The following is an 18,424-nucleotide window of genomic DNA, read 5'->3' as shown; positions in this document are numbered from 1 at the left end:
AGTATACTCAATATTTTAATCCAGTCACCATAACAAATTTGACAAGGAAACACTAAAAAAAAATACAAACACTTGAGTTCACTCATGACAATGACGACAAGATATTTGTCCAAATAATGACATGTAAGAAAAGATCTCTCAAAGTCAGTTTTAACACCATCGATTAGTTTACTTACCACAATCATTTTACTTGAAAAAAAACCATATAGATAAAACAATGATAATAACATGTAAACAGATAATAACCACAAAGATGCATTTCCACAAACAATCCAGAGACTCAAAAGAAGAGTTCAAACAGCATAGTATTCATATATTGAATAATGCTAATAGAGCATACCCATTACATGCCTGATTAAACCAACAAACTGAAACAGAGAACTAACAACTCCCAAAAACAATTATTTTTTATGCCTGATTGTTATGTAATTTGCGTTTTTCTTGGTTACAAAATTATTTGCGTGAGTTTCTAATGGGCTTTGAATTTTATATTGTATATTTCCAATCGTTTTTGGATGTGTTTTAAGGGGTTGCATTTTTATGGCAAGTATGATGTGGTCTTTGGCCTCATGGCATGTTAGGGATTTCTTACATTTTAATATGATAGTTACATTTTTTTATCGTAAACAAGTTTGAACAATCTTATCTGATTAAAACAGATAAGTGTCCTTTTCATTGCACATCATGATATGGTTCCTATTTCGAAATAGAGATCAACATTCCTTTGTATAATTGTATCTAATCATTCTTTCATGGGTTAATTAGACTAAACCCCCCATTTTATGATTCCTTAGACATAAACCCCCATTCTGTTTTCTCCCCATCACACCAATGTCAATCTAGGACTTACGTTGAATACAGAGTACGCCACTTTCGGGTGGCGTGTTATCTGAGATCAATTTGACAACTGATTTTTAGGAAAAGTTTTAATGCCGATTGAGCGATTTTGTTTTCAAACAGAAATCTGGTCCAATACAACTTTTAGAAAACATACAAAAAGGAAAACACAAGAAAGAGAGATAGAGGCATAATAATCAAGAAAGCAAACATAGCGATCAATGGAATTCATGTAGAGGTATACAAGGAATGCCAGAAGCTTCATGCTGTTGGATTAGGTAAGCAGGCGACAGATGGATGTTACGAGTACATTCGCGATGATTCAAAACCTAATGGAATGTACTATGAAGCTTGCACTTTTCACCGAAACTTCCACCATAAAGTTTTTGAGTACGGGGAGAAAACGTCAAAGTTATCAGGTAAATGTGAGACCAAGTAGTAGCAGCAATGTTAAACTAGAATCCCAAGATGTCGTCATTGACCTTACTGAAAACTTTATAGATCCTATGAAAAACCCTAACCCTAAACCTAGAGGATTTATGATAAAAGAAGTAAAAAGTGAAGCTAGTACGGATAATAAGTGTGATGACGGAGATCTTTCTGCACAAAGGGAAGCGTATGGACTAGGGAGTGACAGCGAAAAGCCAGATGGAAAGGCAGCAGAGGATTGAAACACGACTAGGGAGCCTGTTAGGACCTTCTTTGCAAATGAGAAAAAGCCTGCTGATAACTAGAGAACGACTCAAACAAGCGTAAGGAGCCTGCTAGTACCTTCTTTGCAAATGACAAAAAGTTTGCTGATAACGCAGAAAATGAATCAAACAAGCCTAAGAGGCCTGCTAGTGTCTTCTCAGGCCTCTTTACCCAACAAAAAGCCTGCTAGAATGACAGGGAGAGATCCTAACAAACCTAAGACGCCTACCAGTGCTCATTTCATTTTTTCTTGGAAGAGTTCAGGAAAACATTTATTGAAAACAATCCTCACAACAAATTAATTGCGTCCATGTTAAAGGCGAGTGGAGTTAAATGGAAGTCAATGTCGGATCTTTGAGAAAGTCGTATGTATGTAGCCAAGGCAGATAAGAAGAAAATTGAATACAACAATTCAAACACTTGCGGGGCTTACTACCGTAAACCGGGCTGAAGAAAACTATACACAAGATGAAGAGGACTGTGTAGTAAGTGACAAGGACAATGAAGAAAGTTGTTAATTAGATTTTGGACTTGGTGGCTTACTAAATCAAGCTTAGTTGTAGTTTACTCTTCTTTCGTTTGATAACATCTTGCTCACCATCATCAACACCTTTGCACTAACAATAATAAGATATTTTGGTATATCTAGACTGCAGAATTTACAGCAAACACAAATGAAAATAAAAAATCGTACCTTTTGCAGCAACTCAAATCGAACTTGGACTTCACTGAAGAATTAATCCAGAAGAGAGAGAGAGAGAGAGAGAGAGAGAGAGAGAGAAGTTAATTACCAAACCCTACGTAATTGAAAGGAAGAGGAAGGGGAAGGCATACTTACAAGCGGCAGCAGCAAGCAAACAACTTAAGAACGAAAGAAATTTGAGAGAGATTGAAAGAAATTTGAGAGAGATATAAAGAAATTTGTTCCCATAGTTAAAGAGTTGTGATACGGGTGAAACTAAAAGAGAGCGCAAGTTTTTAGAAGTTTCCCTCTATTTCCAAATTTCTAATTTTTTTTTGTGTTTTTTAATATTCACGGTTTTGGCAGCGCATAAGTTTCGTAAGAAAATTAAAACAAAATGTTAGAAATTAATTAAATTTTAATGGAAAATCATTGTAACAGTTTTTTATAATTGCTCACGGTATTAAAGTGAGAGGAACTCTCTTATGCTTAAAAAATGTTACTAATGAAAAAAAGTGAACGTTACTAATATCTTGTTTTGGTGTAGTGTGAGCAGCAAGCTTTGGCTAGATCAAAGCCAAAGAGAAGTGTGAAACAAGTTACGAAGTATGGGCATGATAAGCTAGTGAAACATTATGGTCGAACGGACTCAGTTGCCTACACATTGAATATCGAGGGTGATGAACCAAATGACTTCGAAAAAGTTGTTAGAGATGGTCATTGCAAAGATGGTCAGTGGATATGCATGAAATGGTGGAGACTCGTGACAAGTTTTGTACTTGGGAATTTGTTTCATTGCCTCAGGGCAAGACGGCTTTGGGTTGTAGAAGGTTCATAATGGAGTTGAGTTCCAACATTGGTTGGAGGTACTCCACAAACGGTGGAGGCTCATGCATTGTTGATTGATGCCTTTCGTAGGCATGGCCCTTCGTGGGCGTGATTGCTCTTAGTGAGCATGACTCTCTGTGAAGATAACCCTTTGTGGGCATGACTCTTTGTGGGTGCTCTTCGTGGGCAAGGCCCTTTGTGGGCATGGCCCTTCGGAGCAATTGACGGCGAGTTCGAGATGTGGTTTGAATACTAGTGATTCTTGGTGGATAGTGAATAGTGTTCGGTAATAAGTATTAAATTGGACTTACTCCAACTCACACTTATATCAATTACCTTACTCTCGATTCATGTTGAAATATAGTTCGAGTAAAGGAATCATCCCATGCCTAACATTGAAGCACTTGTTCACAACTTAGCTAGACTACTCAAGAGAAATCTTAAATGAGAAAAAACTTTAGGTGGAAGTTTTTACACTACTCTTGGATTATTTTACCTTAACTTACAATTTACGTAAACTTGATTTGTACCTACTTACACAAAGAGAATTTAGAGAGAGAAAAAGATGTGGAGAGTTATATGTGGAGGATTAACTCCACTCATGTAAGGATAACTACCATTTTTAATCAATTCATTAAAAAAAACTATAATCATTATTGGGTTCATAGAAAAACCCAAGAATAATACCAAGTTTGATTTTTAGTGGATTTATCTTATCTCTAAGACAACCTACTAGCATGAGGACTTATTATGGTACTCTATCTCTAGAATACCCTAACAAGTCCTAGGTTGTTATTAACATAAACTATTTTGGAGTTGATGTTGATAACAAGCTTGTGAAAAATTAAAGTAATGAAAGACTCCATTAATGGAGCTTCTCCTCACATGAGCATCATTAACCCTCCATAAAGGAAGGTTTTAGCTCATAATCCTAGGACCTATGAACTACTTACAAGAGATATTTAAGAAGAACTAGAGATTGAGAAGAAGAAGAAGAAGAGAGTGAAGGGTTACAAGACCACAAATCACAAGTAAATTGGCAAGTTTATTTAGAGCACCCCTCCTATTTATAATTTCAAAGGAGTGAAATGGGTGGCTAAGATTACATCTTACATTTTCAATCCAAAGGTTACAAATTAATCTACTTTTATAATGGAATTTATTTAATCTAAGTGGAGAAAGTGGGTGAATAGTAATTCCTATTACAAGATAAATAATTAGGAGTGGTTTGTGCATGTATTAAGTGGAGAAAGTGGGTGATTACATAAGCTTCCACTTAATGACATCATGATGAATAGTAATTGGATTTTTACTTTGTCTTGGTTCGAACCTATTTTAATTCCCAGTCCAGTGAATTGATAGAACCTATATACCATTGTTTAGAGTTTGTCGCGCTGATCGTTTTGACAGGTCACATGCCCAAAATGGAGTTCGGAGTAAAAAAAATATGATTTTCTGAAGTTTCGTTGACTTTTCTACAAGATTTGACTAGGATTGACCCGGAATTGACTATTTTGACCAGGCTTCATGGACTTGATTTAAGCTTCCAATGAGTTTCTTTTGGACTTGATAAAAAGGCTTTGTTTCCAATTAGCATATTCACCTTGTTTCCATGCCAAAATGCCAGTTTTGTTGAAATTTCATCGTTTATGTGTCGAAACTTGCAAAAGCATGGAAATACAATTAATTTGCATTTATTACACACATAATTAACTAATATGTAATGTCTCTACAGGGTTTATATTACAATTTTGGGTGCTTATCATTCGGCTCGATTTTATGTATTAAAATCTCACCGAGGTGGAGAATGTTGTTTTTAGTCTTATTTGTTTTTGCTATCGAGGAGAAGAATATGCGCCGACATTCTCTTCTGATCGAGCCAAAGGGGCACACTCCCACAGTATTGGAAGTTGAAGTTGGAAAAGTAGAGGGCGCGCTCACTCGCGCTCTACTATGCCTTGCCCAAGGCGCGCACGCGCCCCACCGAATTCACAGAGTCTTCAATCGTTTTCGGTCCAGTACAAAAAGAAAAGTTTTTTTTTCTAAAAACTTAACCTTTCTTTGTGAGAGAAATCTTTTTCTAAGTGAGAGAGATTGTGAGAGAACTAAACCAAGAAGAAAAGAGAGTGAACATTCTTTGTGAGTGTAAGTGATACATGCTAAGTGAGTGTTAAGTGCTCCTCTTTGTAATCTTGTATCTAATACATCTAATCTATCAAATGCTCGCCGTGTGGACGTAGGCAAATTGCCGAACCACGTAAAACTTGGTTTTGTGTGAGTATGCTTTTATCTTCTCTATTTACTTTATATGCTTGTTAGTTGATATTGAGAAGTGTTGGGATAGTACTTAGAGGGTGTTGAAGTCTTGTCTAGAGAGAAGGATCAATCATTGTGTAGGGTTAATCTATTTGTAGTAGATAACATTGTTTCTGCAATTGTTTATTCACATGTACTATCGGAGGTCTTTCTACATCGATTTAAAGATACTTTGAGGTTTGTTAAATGGACTTTGTAATATATGTTTCGATCACACATTCTTTTTAGTAATTTGTTTGGGATTCCAAACATAGAAGTGTGAAAATGTAATTCCACTGGTGTTTCCTTTGCGCACATATAATTCTGTGGTACTCATCCTGCCCAACTTTGTTCTCTTCAACAAGAATATTTAATTGACGAATATGTTCTTAACACTTCAAAAGGATGTAGGTTTTGTCTCTTTGTACACCGCGAAGTGCATGGAAACGACTGTGATCCAGCTCCATGCATTCAGCGACACGTGCAGTTCCTTGTATTAAAGTCATGGTTCCTTGAGTATATTTATTTATATACAAAATATAAAAATAAATAGTAAATACACACCAAGCAAATAGAACCACTAGTTGTCTCTGTAGGTCATGCTTCAGAGTTCTTCAATGAAGCACTTCCAAGCATTCACACTTCTTCAGAAAGTTTGATGAGCAAGAATCCTGGCACACTCCTTGGACACCAAGTCCATACTTGGGTCACCTAATGTGAGAGACTTGCTCAGTGGCAAGACTCTTGATTCCCCTCGTTGATGGACCAAAGAATGGATTTGGTGGTCACGACATACTGTCGAGATAAAAAGTGTGGCAGGTTTTTCTGGGAGGGCAGAATGGAGGGTGGAAATAGTCGTTTCTTTTTCTTTTTAGGGTTTTATAGATTTGCACCTCTATTTTGAAATGAAATTAGACTTGCACCCCCAAATTCAGTGAAATGAGACTTGCCCTTCCAAACTCACACTGTGAAATGTCTCTGTTATCTCGTGGTGAAATGTCTTAAATACCTTTGCGTGTGTAAAGTTACCTAAATGTCCCCTTGACTTCAGAAGACCAAGTTTTTTTTAAAAAAAAGAGCACACGTGTTAGCATCTTATGCACTCTAATCAACGGTCACGATTGCAAGACCAAAAATTATTTACCCTAAATTTTAACCAACATACGATATATTTTAGCCAATAGTCATTTTTTGGGCGGGAAAAGGTGAAGTGACTCTAGCAAAAGTGTTTGTGTGGATTCATGCTGTTTGAGTATGGATTCATGGTGTTATACTGTTAGTCTTCATAACAAAGTAGTCTTCGTTGTCATTTTGAACTATTGAGTGGTGCCAATTCTGTTGCGACTTGAAGAGGACAAGCAAGGGTGAGTTTTTACTACGATTTGTAGGTAATTATGTTATATTTTAGAGTTTTTTTTAAGTATCATGATGGAATATGTTGATTTGGTAGTTTGGAAATCGATAAAGATATCATTTTTTTGCATGCAGTTACGTTTGACGATTTCGATAAAAAGATTTAATTTTTTATGCATGGAAAGGAAGGAAAGGGGGGGGGGGGGGTATGTTTGTTTTATAATATTAACAAGGGGGTACGCGTAATTTGTATGTTAACAGTGGTTGGTTAGGGTGTAAGTCTAAATTGTATGTTAATAGGGGGCATGACATGTCTAAAGTTTATGTTAATATTTATGTTTGTGTTACAGAAATAGGTGATAGGAAAAATCTGAAGATACATTATGCTGGATTATTTTGAAAAACAAAAAATGAGGAGGAATTATTTCATTTGCATTATAGATCAAAATATCAAGTTAAGGAAATGTTTGATGTTGATGGTGAGCATTTGAATATGATTTCAGTGCAGATGTTAGTCTACCTAGTCACATGTCAAAGTTGGATTAATTATGAACATTAAGATGTTCTACCTTGTTAGTGGTAAGCAAGTGTATGTAGACAGTGATAGTGGTATTTTAGGAATGTTTGATTTGTTAGTTGTTGATGATTATGGGTACTGTCATATATTTGTGGAAAATGATATTGGTGAAAGTGATGTGTCCACTGTCTTGCCTAATGTTTCTGCACCTTAACAAAACACTAAATTTTCAGCATCCCAAAAAGATGATGAAGCAATTGTACACTAATGCACATGCCAAAGTTGGATTATATGAACATTAATTAAGATGTTCTACCTTGTTAGTGGTAAGCAAGTGTATGTAGATAGTGATAGTGGTCTTTTAGGAATGTTTGATTTGTTAGTTGTTGATGATGATGGGTACTGCCATATATTTGTGGAAAATGATATTGGTGAAAGTGATGTGTCTACTAATGTCTTGCCTAATGTTCTTGCACCTTAACAAAACATTGAATTTTCAACATCCCAAGAAGATGATGAGACAATGTGTGTACTAATGGAGTTCAAAAAATTGATTAAGAATAGAGTTTTGAATGCAAATGACAAGGGGAAATCCAAGCAAAAGAAGAAGAGTTCTAATAATGACAAGGGAAATGCCAGCAAGGAAAATAAGAAGAGTGATAAGGACAAGGACAAAGACAAAGCAAAGGGAAAGAAGAAGAGTTCTAATGACAAGGGAAATGCCAGCAAGGAAAATAAGAAGAATGGTAAGGACAATGACAAGGGTGAAGCAAAGGGAAAGAAGAATAGTAGAAAAGGTAAAGGTGTATTAGTGGTTGATGAGGAAGATAGTTTATGGGATGAACTTAGTAGTTTTAATAAGTTGTCTGATGAAAAAATGGATATTTAGCTGCCAGAGTATGTGGATGTACCAGGACCTAAAACTACTAATCCAGTAGAGATTGATGTTGAGATTGGGTTTAGAAACCAAAGTAGACAACCTAGGGTGCCTCAGCTTGATGAGCTTGACCCTAATGAGGGATACCACAGTACACAGTCATCAGATGAAGAAAGAGAGTGGCATCAACCAAGGAGTGATGAGTTTTACAAGTTTGTTAATGAAACCTCCAATCTGTATGTGGATGAAGAAGAGATAGTTATGCCAATAATTTCGGATGAATGGAAAGTTAGTATGGAGTGGTCTGACATTACAACTCTAAGGCATGAGATTTCATATTATTGCATAAAGAATAGATTTGAAGTTTATATGAAGACTGTCAATGAAAGGTACAGGATTAGAGCTAAATGTAAGGGTAGCTACAAGGGTAATGACTGCCCTTGGGTTACTTACTGGAGACTCAGGCCTGATGGCTTCACAATGAGATTAAAAACATTTGTAAATGAACACATGTTCTGCTGATCCAGTAATGAAGAATGGGATGGCTGATGCAAATTGGGTTGCAAGAAAGATTGCACCACAGATGAAGGTACAATACAAGACTATGTCTCCAGAATTTATTATGGCTGAAGTCAAGAGACAACTCCATGTTAGTATTAGCTATTGGACTGCTTGGTATGCAAGGTTGAAATGCTTGCAAGATATTCATGGTGACTATGGAGCAAGTTATAACATGGTGCCTATGCTATGTGATCAGGTATGTTAGTTATTATTTGTATATCATTTGGTGTTTTAATTTTTCCTGTGTTTAATGTTTGCACTGTTTAAATAATTAAAACTTAAATTAAATAAGGGTATTGTTTACTTGGTACATATTTTGAATAGTAACCCAAGATCGAAAACATGTTATTCTAGAACTGATGGTACTTTGGAATTTGAAGATATGTGTGTTTGTTTAATTTCCTGCTTCTTTGCATGGTTTCTTGAATGGATGTTGACCTATCATAGGACTAGATGGATGTTTTATGAAAGGGAAGTATGGAGGGCAATGCTTAAGCATGGTGGCCTTGGATGGAAATAATGGCTTGTTTCTTGTGGCCATTTATATAACTAGGTCTGAGAATAAAGATAGTTGGAGAGGGATAATGAAGAAGTATGGACTAGATGAACATATTGAATCTGTGACATTCATTTCTGATAGATAGAAAGGATTAGTTGAGGCTCTGGTACATGAATTTCCTAAAAATCCCCATAGATTTTGCTTTAGGCATATGTTCAAAAATTTCAAAAAGTACTTTAAAGCAAAATACTTAAAGTCTTTAGTTTGGGGTGCAGCTAAGTGTTATAAGAAGATAGATTTTGATAAGTGTATACAGAAGCTAAAAATAGAATGTAAGGAAGCCAAGGAATGGTTGCTAAAAGAAAATGTGGAATGTTGGGCTCGGTCACAGTTTGATCTAACTACAAAGTGTGATCATATTTGCAACAACTTCTCTAAGTCTTTTAACAATTGGATATTAGAACTAAGGGATAAGTCTATAGTTCCTTTTGTTGACAAGTATCATACATTGTTAATGTCTTTTTTATACAAGAGTAGGGAAAATGCCAAAGAATGGGATAATGATGGTCTAGTTCCACAAATGGAAAATAGAATCAAAGAACTAATTAAAAAAGGGGTTTTTAGGTCTTAGTCCTACTAATAGTCTATTATTTTATTAGGATTTGGTCCAGAAAAGCTTGAATATTAGGGTTTAGTCTTACTTTTGGTTCTTGATTGCAAGTCAACTGAGTTGACCGTGGTCAATCTGTTTGTATTTTCGAAATGGCAATACTACTTTCGCGTGCAACATCACATGATTTCACTTATAATAAATTAAATAAACACGTGTCGGATTTGAAATTAATGACCGTCAGATTTGAAGTATCGCGTTTTGCGCATCTCGGGAGAAATAAGGAGGGAAAATTCCCACCACATATTCACTGCGTTGTTCTCTCTCACTCTCACTCCAAAACCCTAGCATTCGTGAAAACACAACCTTCTCTTTCACATTCATCCTCTTTCATTAGTGAAAATACAAACTTTAATGATGGCCTAACTCCTCGTCTTCTCTTTCACATAACTCCTGCGTTGTTCTCTCAGATTATATCGTTTTAGTTGGTGATCATCGTTGTTTATGAAGTTTCATGAAGTGTTGCTATAGATCGTTGTAGAATTGAGGTTATGAACTGATCGTTGTTGATTTGAGATTATCTTTAGTTGCTGTTAGCCAGAAAAGGAAGGTTGTTGCTTAAAGATTAGGTTTTTATACACGTTTCTAGTAAAAATATCGTTTTTCATGAGTTTAAATATTTTTCATGAAAGTAATCTTGTTCTGTTGGAAATATGGTGGCTTTTTCATGAGTTTGAATATCCTTTTGGAATCTCTTTGGTAAAATTTCAAACTGAAAGTAATTTTTCATGAGTTTGTTTGGTTGCGACTTTATCATTACATGGTTTGGTGTAGTAAAAACATGGACTAAAAATCTAAAATGAAACATGGACTAAAAACTAATTTTTTATTTTCTAGTAGGACTAATTGTTTTTTGTATGAAGTATTAGTGATGGATTTGCTAATATTGTTTCAAGGGTTCCCTTGTTTCAACGTAATTGTTTTTTATTTTATTTTGTTGTTTGATATTCTATTTGTGTTGTTTATTGGTTTTCCAAATCTGATATTCTATTTGTCTGATAATCAAATTGGTTTGTTACATATCAAATTGCATGGTTTGGTTTTATTTTGTTGTCTGATTTATTGTCGTTACATATCTGATTTATTTTGTTTGAATGTAATTGTGAATCAAATTGGTTTGCTGATATTGTATGAAGTATTAGTGATGGTTTGGTTTGAATGTTGTTTGTATGTAGGTAGCCTTGTTAGTTGAGTACTATGGCCAGTCCTTTTACTAGGTGAAAAGGAATTTGTCATTCATTATGGTGGTAAGTGAGGGAGAACTATCCCTGGGAAGATTAAGACTAGTGAATACAAGGGGGGTAAGCAAGAGTCTGTGAAGTATGATGGGGATGAGATTTGTTGGCTAGATTTGGAAAAGGATGTGCACAAATTGGTTGGTGAAGGAGTTGAGTTTCAGATTGCAAGTTTGATTGAAGGGAATTTATGTAGGACAACAGAAGACAAACATTTGATGGATATGTGGGGTAAGTTTAAAAAAAAAAAAAAAAAAAACCCTATTTGTCTTCCTACCTCCACCAACTGCAGCAGCCAGCATTACTGCTGATAACTCTCCACCACCACTTAAATCCACACCTAGAACACCAAAGAAACCTATACAAATCTGTGAAAGTGTTAGAAGATCACCTAGATTATGTAATAGTAATCCAGTTCCAGTTCCAGTTCCCATTAAAGTTTCCACTTAAGAACAACCTAACCAAGTTCAATCTCAAAATCCTAAACCATTTGCCACTCAAAAGCAAAAACCAGATACCACTCAAGAACAACCTAACCCAGTTCAATCTCAAAAATCTAAACCATTTGCCACTCAAAAACAAAAACCAGTTTCCACTAAAAAACCAATCACACATTTAAGAAAGTCCAACAGGTTTAACATACTGAAAACTAAACCACTTTTAGGTCCTAATGGAGAGCCAATGATCTTCGACATTTCTGATGATGAGGAAACTGCTGAGCCAGAAGCAAGAGATGAGTTGACTGAGAATGTGGTTGAGGAGCACATTGGTGTTCAAGCAAGAGATGAGTTGACTGAGAATGTGGTTGAGGAGCACATTGAGCCTGGTGTGCACTTGTCTAAACTAGATCCTATTGAGCCTAATTTTTGTACTCAGAATATTAATGACTTTCTAGATGAATTGAATAAGTCTAATAATGATCATGGTGATGATGTAAGGGTTGATGTAGATGAGGAATTTAATCATGGTGGAAGTAATACTGAAAAGGCTAGATATGAGTATGGTCAAACATTTGGACCAGTTTTTGGTACTTGGATGGATGCAAGGTATGATAGCAGTTCACAAGAGAGTGATGATGAAGACTATTGTCCTATATATAGTGAGTACTCTGATAATGAGTTAGGCAATGATATTGATGCAATGGTGGTTGATGATGAAGTCAAAAATTTAGAAGAAGAATTGCAAGGCACTGTGTTGGGGAACTTTATGCAGGGAACAACTAATGTTTTTGAGGCTGAGGAGATGGCTAAGGTTGGTGACCCAATTGAAGCTTCTAAAAGGTTTGGCACATGTGAGTTAAAGCCTAAAATGACATGGGCTACTGTAGAGGAATATAGAGAGTTCTTCCAGACAATGGCAATTAAGCACAAGTTTAGTACACAACAAGTGAGAAATGACAAGGAGAGATACATTTTGGTATGCAAAGATCCTAGCTGTGAGTGGACAATAACTGCCACCCTTACTAGAAAAGACAAGCACACTTTTATTCTGAGAAAGTATAATAATGCACACACATGTGAAGCTGATGAGAAGAACAAGTATACTCAGGCTAGAGCTCCATGGGTGGCTCAAGCACTTGAAAATAAGATGAAAGATCATCCTGAATACAGACCAAAGGATATACAAAGAGAGATGTTTTATGACTATGGAGTTGACATATCTTATTGGACTGCTTGGAATGCTAGGACATCGATGCTTGAAGTGATCAATGAAAATTATGAGGAAGGTTATAGACTAGTCCCAGAGATGTGTAGGCAGATTATGAAGTCTAACCCAGGTAGCCTTGCCAAGCATTTTGTGAGTGCTAAGTCCAAATGTTTCATTGGTGTTGTTGTTGTATTCAAATCATCACTTGATGGATGGTTGAATGGCTGTAGACCAGTAATTGGTCTGGATGGTTGTTTTCTAAAAGGTAAGTATGGTGGTTGTTGTTTAACATCTATTGGATTGGATGCAATGAATGGAATATTCCCTCTTGGTTTTTATATATGCAAAGGGGAGGATGGAGATACATGGAGGCAGTTCTTGTGTGAGATGAAACCATATCTTGACATGCATAAAGACAAGCTTACCTTCATCAGTGACAGACAAAAGGGACTAATAAGTGTTGTTGATGAATATTTTCCAGATTTAAATCATAGGTATATATGTCTATGTATATGTTTGTCCAGATTCAAATTTAAGTAATACTGACAATATGTGTATGTTATTTGTTACAGTTATTGCTTCAGACATATGTACAAAAACTTCAAAAAGGTTTTTAGTGGTGAATTATGGGAAAATCTAGCTTGGGGGGTAGCAAAAGCTTATAAGCAACAAGAACTCACAAGGATATTGGGTGTTATCAACAAAACTGACAGTAAAGCTTTGGATTGGTTAGACATTAAACCAAGAAGTTGTTGGGCTAAGGCACATTTTGACTGGATATCAAAGTGTGATGAGTTGACCAATAATTTCAGTGAAAGCTTTAATTCCTGGATATTGAAGATCAGAGATAAACCATTGGTCAGTTTTCTGGATAAGTATAACCTGGATTTGTTGCAACTACTTTATGGTATAAGGGAATTGCCAATGTCATTGATTACTGGTGATGTAGTCCCAAATGTGTTGTTCAGGATAAAAAAGAGGGAGTTGAGATACAATTGGTATAAAATTAAAGGTGTATCAGATGTTGGTGATTTAGCAAATCGGGAGAATTTGGGACTAAGTACAGTGTTGATATTGCCAAACTTGAATGCTCTTGCATTGAGTGACAAATGTCAGGAGTGTCTTGTGTACATGCTGTCGCAGTTCTCAGGTCAAGGAGGCCCCAGTGGGCAAGGTAATTCAATAATTTACTTAGTTTCATATTGTTTTTAATTTAATTTTAGTTTGTTATTAATTTATTAATTCACTCCATATTTTTTGACAGGTATTGCAGCCCATATTTTAGTGTGGAAGCATTTAGAGCAACATATGCAACTTATCTTTATCCAATTGATAACATTGAGGATTGGCCAGAAATAGTAAGTCCATAATGTGTTAATTTAGTAACTTGAATCAACTTGTTTACTCTAACTTGATGAGTTGTTTTTGTTGCTTACTCTTAACAGGATAACATAGAATAGTTGGTTCTACCTCCTAAAAACACTAGGAAGGCTGGAAGGCCAAAAAAGCAGAGAATTAGAGGGGAAGATGAACCACTTAAAACTCATAGAAAATGTGTAAAGTGTGGAACACCTGGTCACAATACCTTGACTTGTGATGCAAGAAAGAAAGGAGTTCATGGCAAGAGAAGGAAGCCTCAAGACCAAGGTAACTCTAAATATGTCAGTTATACATATGGTGGTTTTCATAAGTTATATATATTAACTAATAAGTAATGATTTGAAGGTGCACAAGACCATAATGAAGTAGCAGCAGCAGCAGTAGCACAAAAAGCACCAGCAGCAGCACAAGCAGTACCAGCAACACCTCCAATGTAACCAACACCAGATCTACCTGAACCAGCAAATAAGAGAGGTAGGAAAAGAAGGAATGCTCCAATGCAAGAAGAAACACCAGCAGCACCTCCAATGCAAACAACACCAGATCTACCTAAACCAACAAATAAGAGAGGTAGGAAAAGAAGGAATGCTCCAATGCAAGAAGAAACACTAGCAGCACCTCCAATGCAACCAACACCAGATCTACCTGAACCAACAAATAAGAGAGGTAGGAAAAGAAGAAATGCTCCAATGCAAAAAGAAACACCAGCAGCACCAACACAAGGAGGTCGAGGCATAGCACCATGACAAGATAAAGTTCAACATGATGCACCAGCACAAGCATAAGGAGGCAGAGGGAGAAGTAGAAGGCCAAGAGGACCAACAGAAGGCACAGGAGTGAGGACTAGGTTTATATCGACTGATGTTTAGAGATGACAATGTACCAACACCTTCAACACCTCCAGTGAATTCAAGTCAGAGGTAGTTACATTTTGGGATGTTAGTTACATTTTGGGTATTTAGCATAATGTTGTTCAGTCATGCATGATATTTTGAGTAAATGTAGGTGTACTTTTGGATTTATTTTTTGCTTGAAGTACTTTTGGATTTGTATGCTATATTGGTCTGATCTTGGTTGAAATTTGCCCTCTGGTTTAACTTCTTTTGAATGCTAAATTTGTTCTCTGTTTTGTTTGGAATTTGTATGCTAAATTTGTCCTCTGTTTTGTTTGGAATTTGTATGCTAAGAAACTTGTGACATAGTATCCTACTGATAGATGAGATAAATAAACACATAAACACACAGACATTATTAGGACCAAGACCTAAAAAACCCATACATAAACACACAGACACAACAAACTAACCCTATGGGTACCCCACAATGCAACAACACTCATGCCCACACACATCACAATTAACGACAAGTGTGACATTCTTCTCAATGGGCAAAAGAAGCTGGTTCTCAGCAGTAGTTAGTTGAACCTTATTGAAACATCCAACCTAATCACAGCAGAGCCACAACTCATGTACTTTTCCAGATTTATCTTCAGACTTGTGCAATTTCATAATGCCTCTACAGTTTTCCATATTGCATCTCTTGTTCAAGTATGGACACTTAGGAGCTATGTGGTTTTCTTGGTAACACAGCTGACATATCTATAAAAAAAATGTTTACAAAGGTTAAACTTTGATACAAGAAATAATATCATCTTCTACGATGTAGTCCTTACTGTATTTGACAAATTAGACTATAGTCCTACTTTTCAGCCATTAGAGTTTTGAAGTAAGGTATTGTACCTGTGGTGCTACAAACGTGCTTACAGAGGCTCCACCCATATTTCCTTCCAAATTTTGTTGTGATATTTGCAAATGATGGATTTTCAAAGGCCACAAATGATTTTGGATGAATTGGGTCTTGGTCTCTTATACAAAGCACCACCAACGACTCTCTTGTTTTAGCCTTTGATTTGTTAGTAAGATTGTGACACGTGGCAAACCAATTTGAGTGTTGTTCCAATGGTATTTTTACTTATTCACGTGATGTTGCACGCGAGGGTAGTATTGCTATTTCGAAAATACAAGCAGATTGACCATGGTCAACTCAGTTGACTTGCAGTCAAGAACCAAAAGTAGGACTAAACCCTAATATTCAAGCTTTTCTGGACCAAACCCTAATAAACCAACTATTAGCATGACCCAGACCTAAATATCCCATTAAAAAAGTCCATTGGTATCATGTGGAGTCAAGCATTGAGGTGGTGGTAACTGTGAAAACTCAAAATGGAATTAGATTTTGTGTGAACTTAGTTGAACATGAGTGCAGCTGTATGAGGTGGTAGTTATCTGGTATAGTTTGTGTACATGCAATGACAATGTTGTATCCAAGGAGAGCGTATTGGAAAGAATATTGTAGTAGCTATTATTGGGTGTCTACTTACAAGCATGCTTACATGGGACACATCATGCTATTAATGCTAGATATGTCTGACTGGCCTGTGAATTGTGTAAGTTGTAATATATGTTGAAATAGTGTTTTTGCAATTTCCTAATTACTAAATGACTAATATATATATATACTGTATGTAGGATCTTGATAGACAAATAATGTCATCTCCACATTTCAGAGGCATTGGGAGGCCCAAAAAGGCAAGGACCATAGGAAAAGATGAAGAAGTTAATCCAAAAAAGAAAATGAGGATTTGTTCAAAATGCAAGCAACCAGGACACAATGCCAAGACTTGTAAAGGTTTACCTGCTGCAAAGAAAGGTAAGAATGTCAATGAATCTCTAAAGGAAGCTCAAGCATCACAAACATCAGCTCCTGCTCCAGACTCCACTCAAGCATTAGCTCCTGCTCCAGACTCCACTCCAGCATCACAAGCAAAGAGGGTTTGTGATAAGCACCCAAAACTGTAATATTAAACCCCGAGAGACATAGCATTTTGGTCGATTATGTGTTTAATAATCATGTAATAATTATATTTTCGTACTTTTGCAGGTTTCCGCAGTTAACATGAATATAATGATAAAATATGCATCGAAGTACGGGAATACTGGAATATTTAAAGTTTTCCACTCAACCCCAGTGAAGCCCAACAAAGCCTGACTAGAGCCGAAGTTTCCAAAAGAACAAAACCAGTGCAGAACTGGTCAACATATAAAGAAGCAGCAAACTTCCGAAGCTCACATCTGATAAATCTAGTTGCCGACGTTGGCTAGTGAACTGCCAAAGCGACCAGGGCGACGAACCCTACGCAAAGACAGAAAATTGTAAAAACGCCAAAATCAGCGCCGCCACTGGACACACTAAGTGGACCCACTCTGCGGGCCCAAAAGGCATGACGAGTCAGCATAGGCAGGTGGTAAGTAATGGTCACAAATTTGTGCCACCTTGCAATGAGAAAGACATGTACCAATTCAATGTTTGAATTGAATTGGGCTAAAAGACAAAACTAAAACATAAAAGGACAAAACAAATGATAATAAAACAAAACTTTATAAAAACGAAGTTTTGATCTTAACAAAGTGAATTGGGCTAAAAAACAAAACCTGATTAAATGTTGGGATTTCACGTGAAGGGTCCCCAGCCTATATATATCTGAGGGGGGTCTTCATTATTCGGCCTTCAGCATTTTCATGCTTTAGTCTCCGCTTAGCAGTCAGCTAGTTTTTCATTTCAGCACTTAAATTCTGTCCCTTTTATTTCAGCAGCTTAATACTGTAAGTCATTTTCTTTTTAATGAAAGTTATTTCTTTTCGGTTTAATTTCTCATCCCGTGCATTTATTTATTTAATGTATACAACAAGTTTAATTATTCTTCCAATGACCATGAGCTAATCCCCTTGGGGAGGGTTTCTTTGCTTCGTGTGAAAACCGGATTGACTCTTTAATATTCTAGAATCACTACTTAGGAATTAGGTGTAGATTAGACATCCGGTCCCAAAATGACTGAGACTGTACAAAGTTGGAGTGCTGATGCTCCAGAACAGTCTCGCTAGAGACCCAAAATGTCTCGTGCGCGACTCTCAAATGTCAGACAGCTCTCCAATTGGTCCAGCTGATGTAGAATCGAGCCAGGAGCTGAAATGATATTCCAGAGATAAAATATTAGTTCAACTTCTTATACTAGCGATCGCGCTCGAGAGATGTGGGCATTTTCGCTAAGGATCAATACTCGACGCCGCGTCCCCGGATTTGTCTATGAACTCGAGACGAATTAGAGCTGTAGTGATGTGGTAATATAAACTGTTAAAAAATGATTCTTGCATGAGCATGATTAACCCTCTTCCTGTTTCTTTATCTGTGTTTATTTACATCGAAATCACAGTTAGTAATTTACATTATTTACATTTCCTTTAAATTAATTAAACCAACTAAAAAAACCTAAAATCCTACTCACTAAAAGTT

This window comes from Coptis chinensis, chromosome 1, assembly GCF_015680905.1.
Source record: "Coptis chinensis isolate HL-2020 chromosome 1, ASM1568090v1, whole genome shotgun sequence".
In the NCBI taxonomy this organism is placed as follows: domain Eukaryota; kingdom Viridiplantae; phylum Streptophyta; class Magnoliopsida; order Ranunculales; family Ranunculaceae; genus Coptis; species Coptis chinensis.
Note: the sequence above shows the minus strand (reverse complement) of the source record.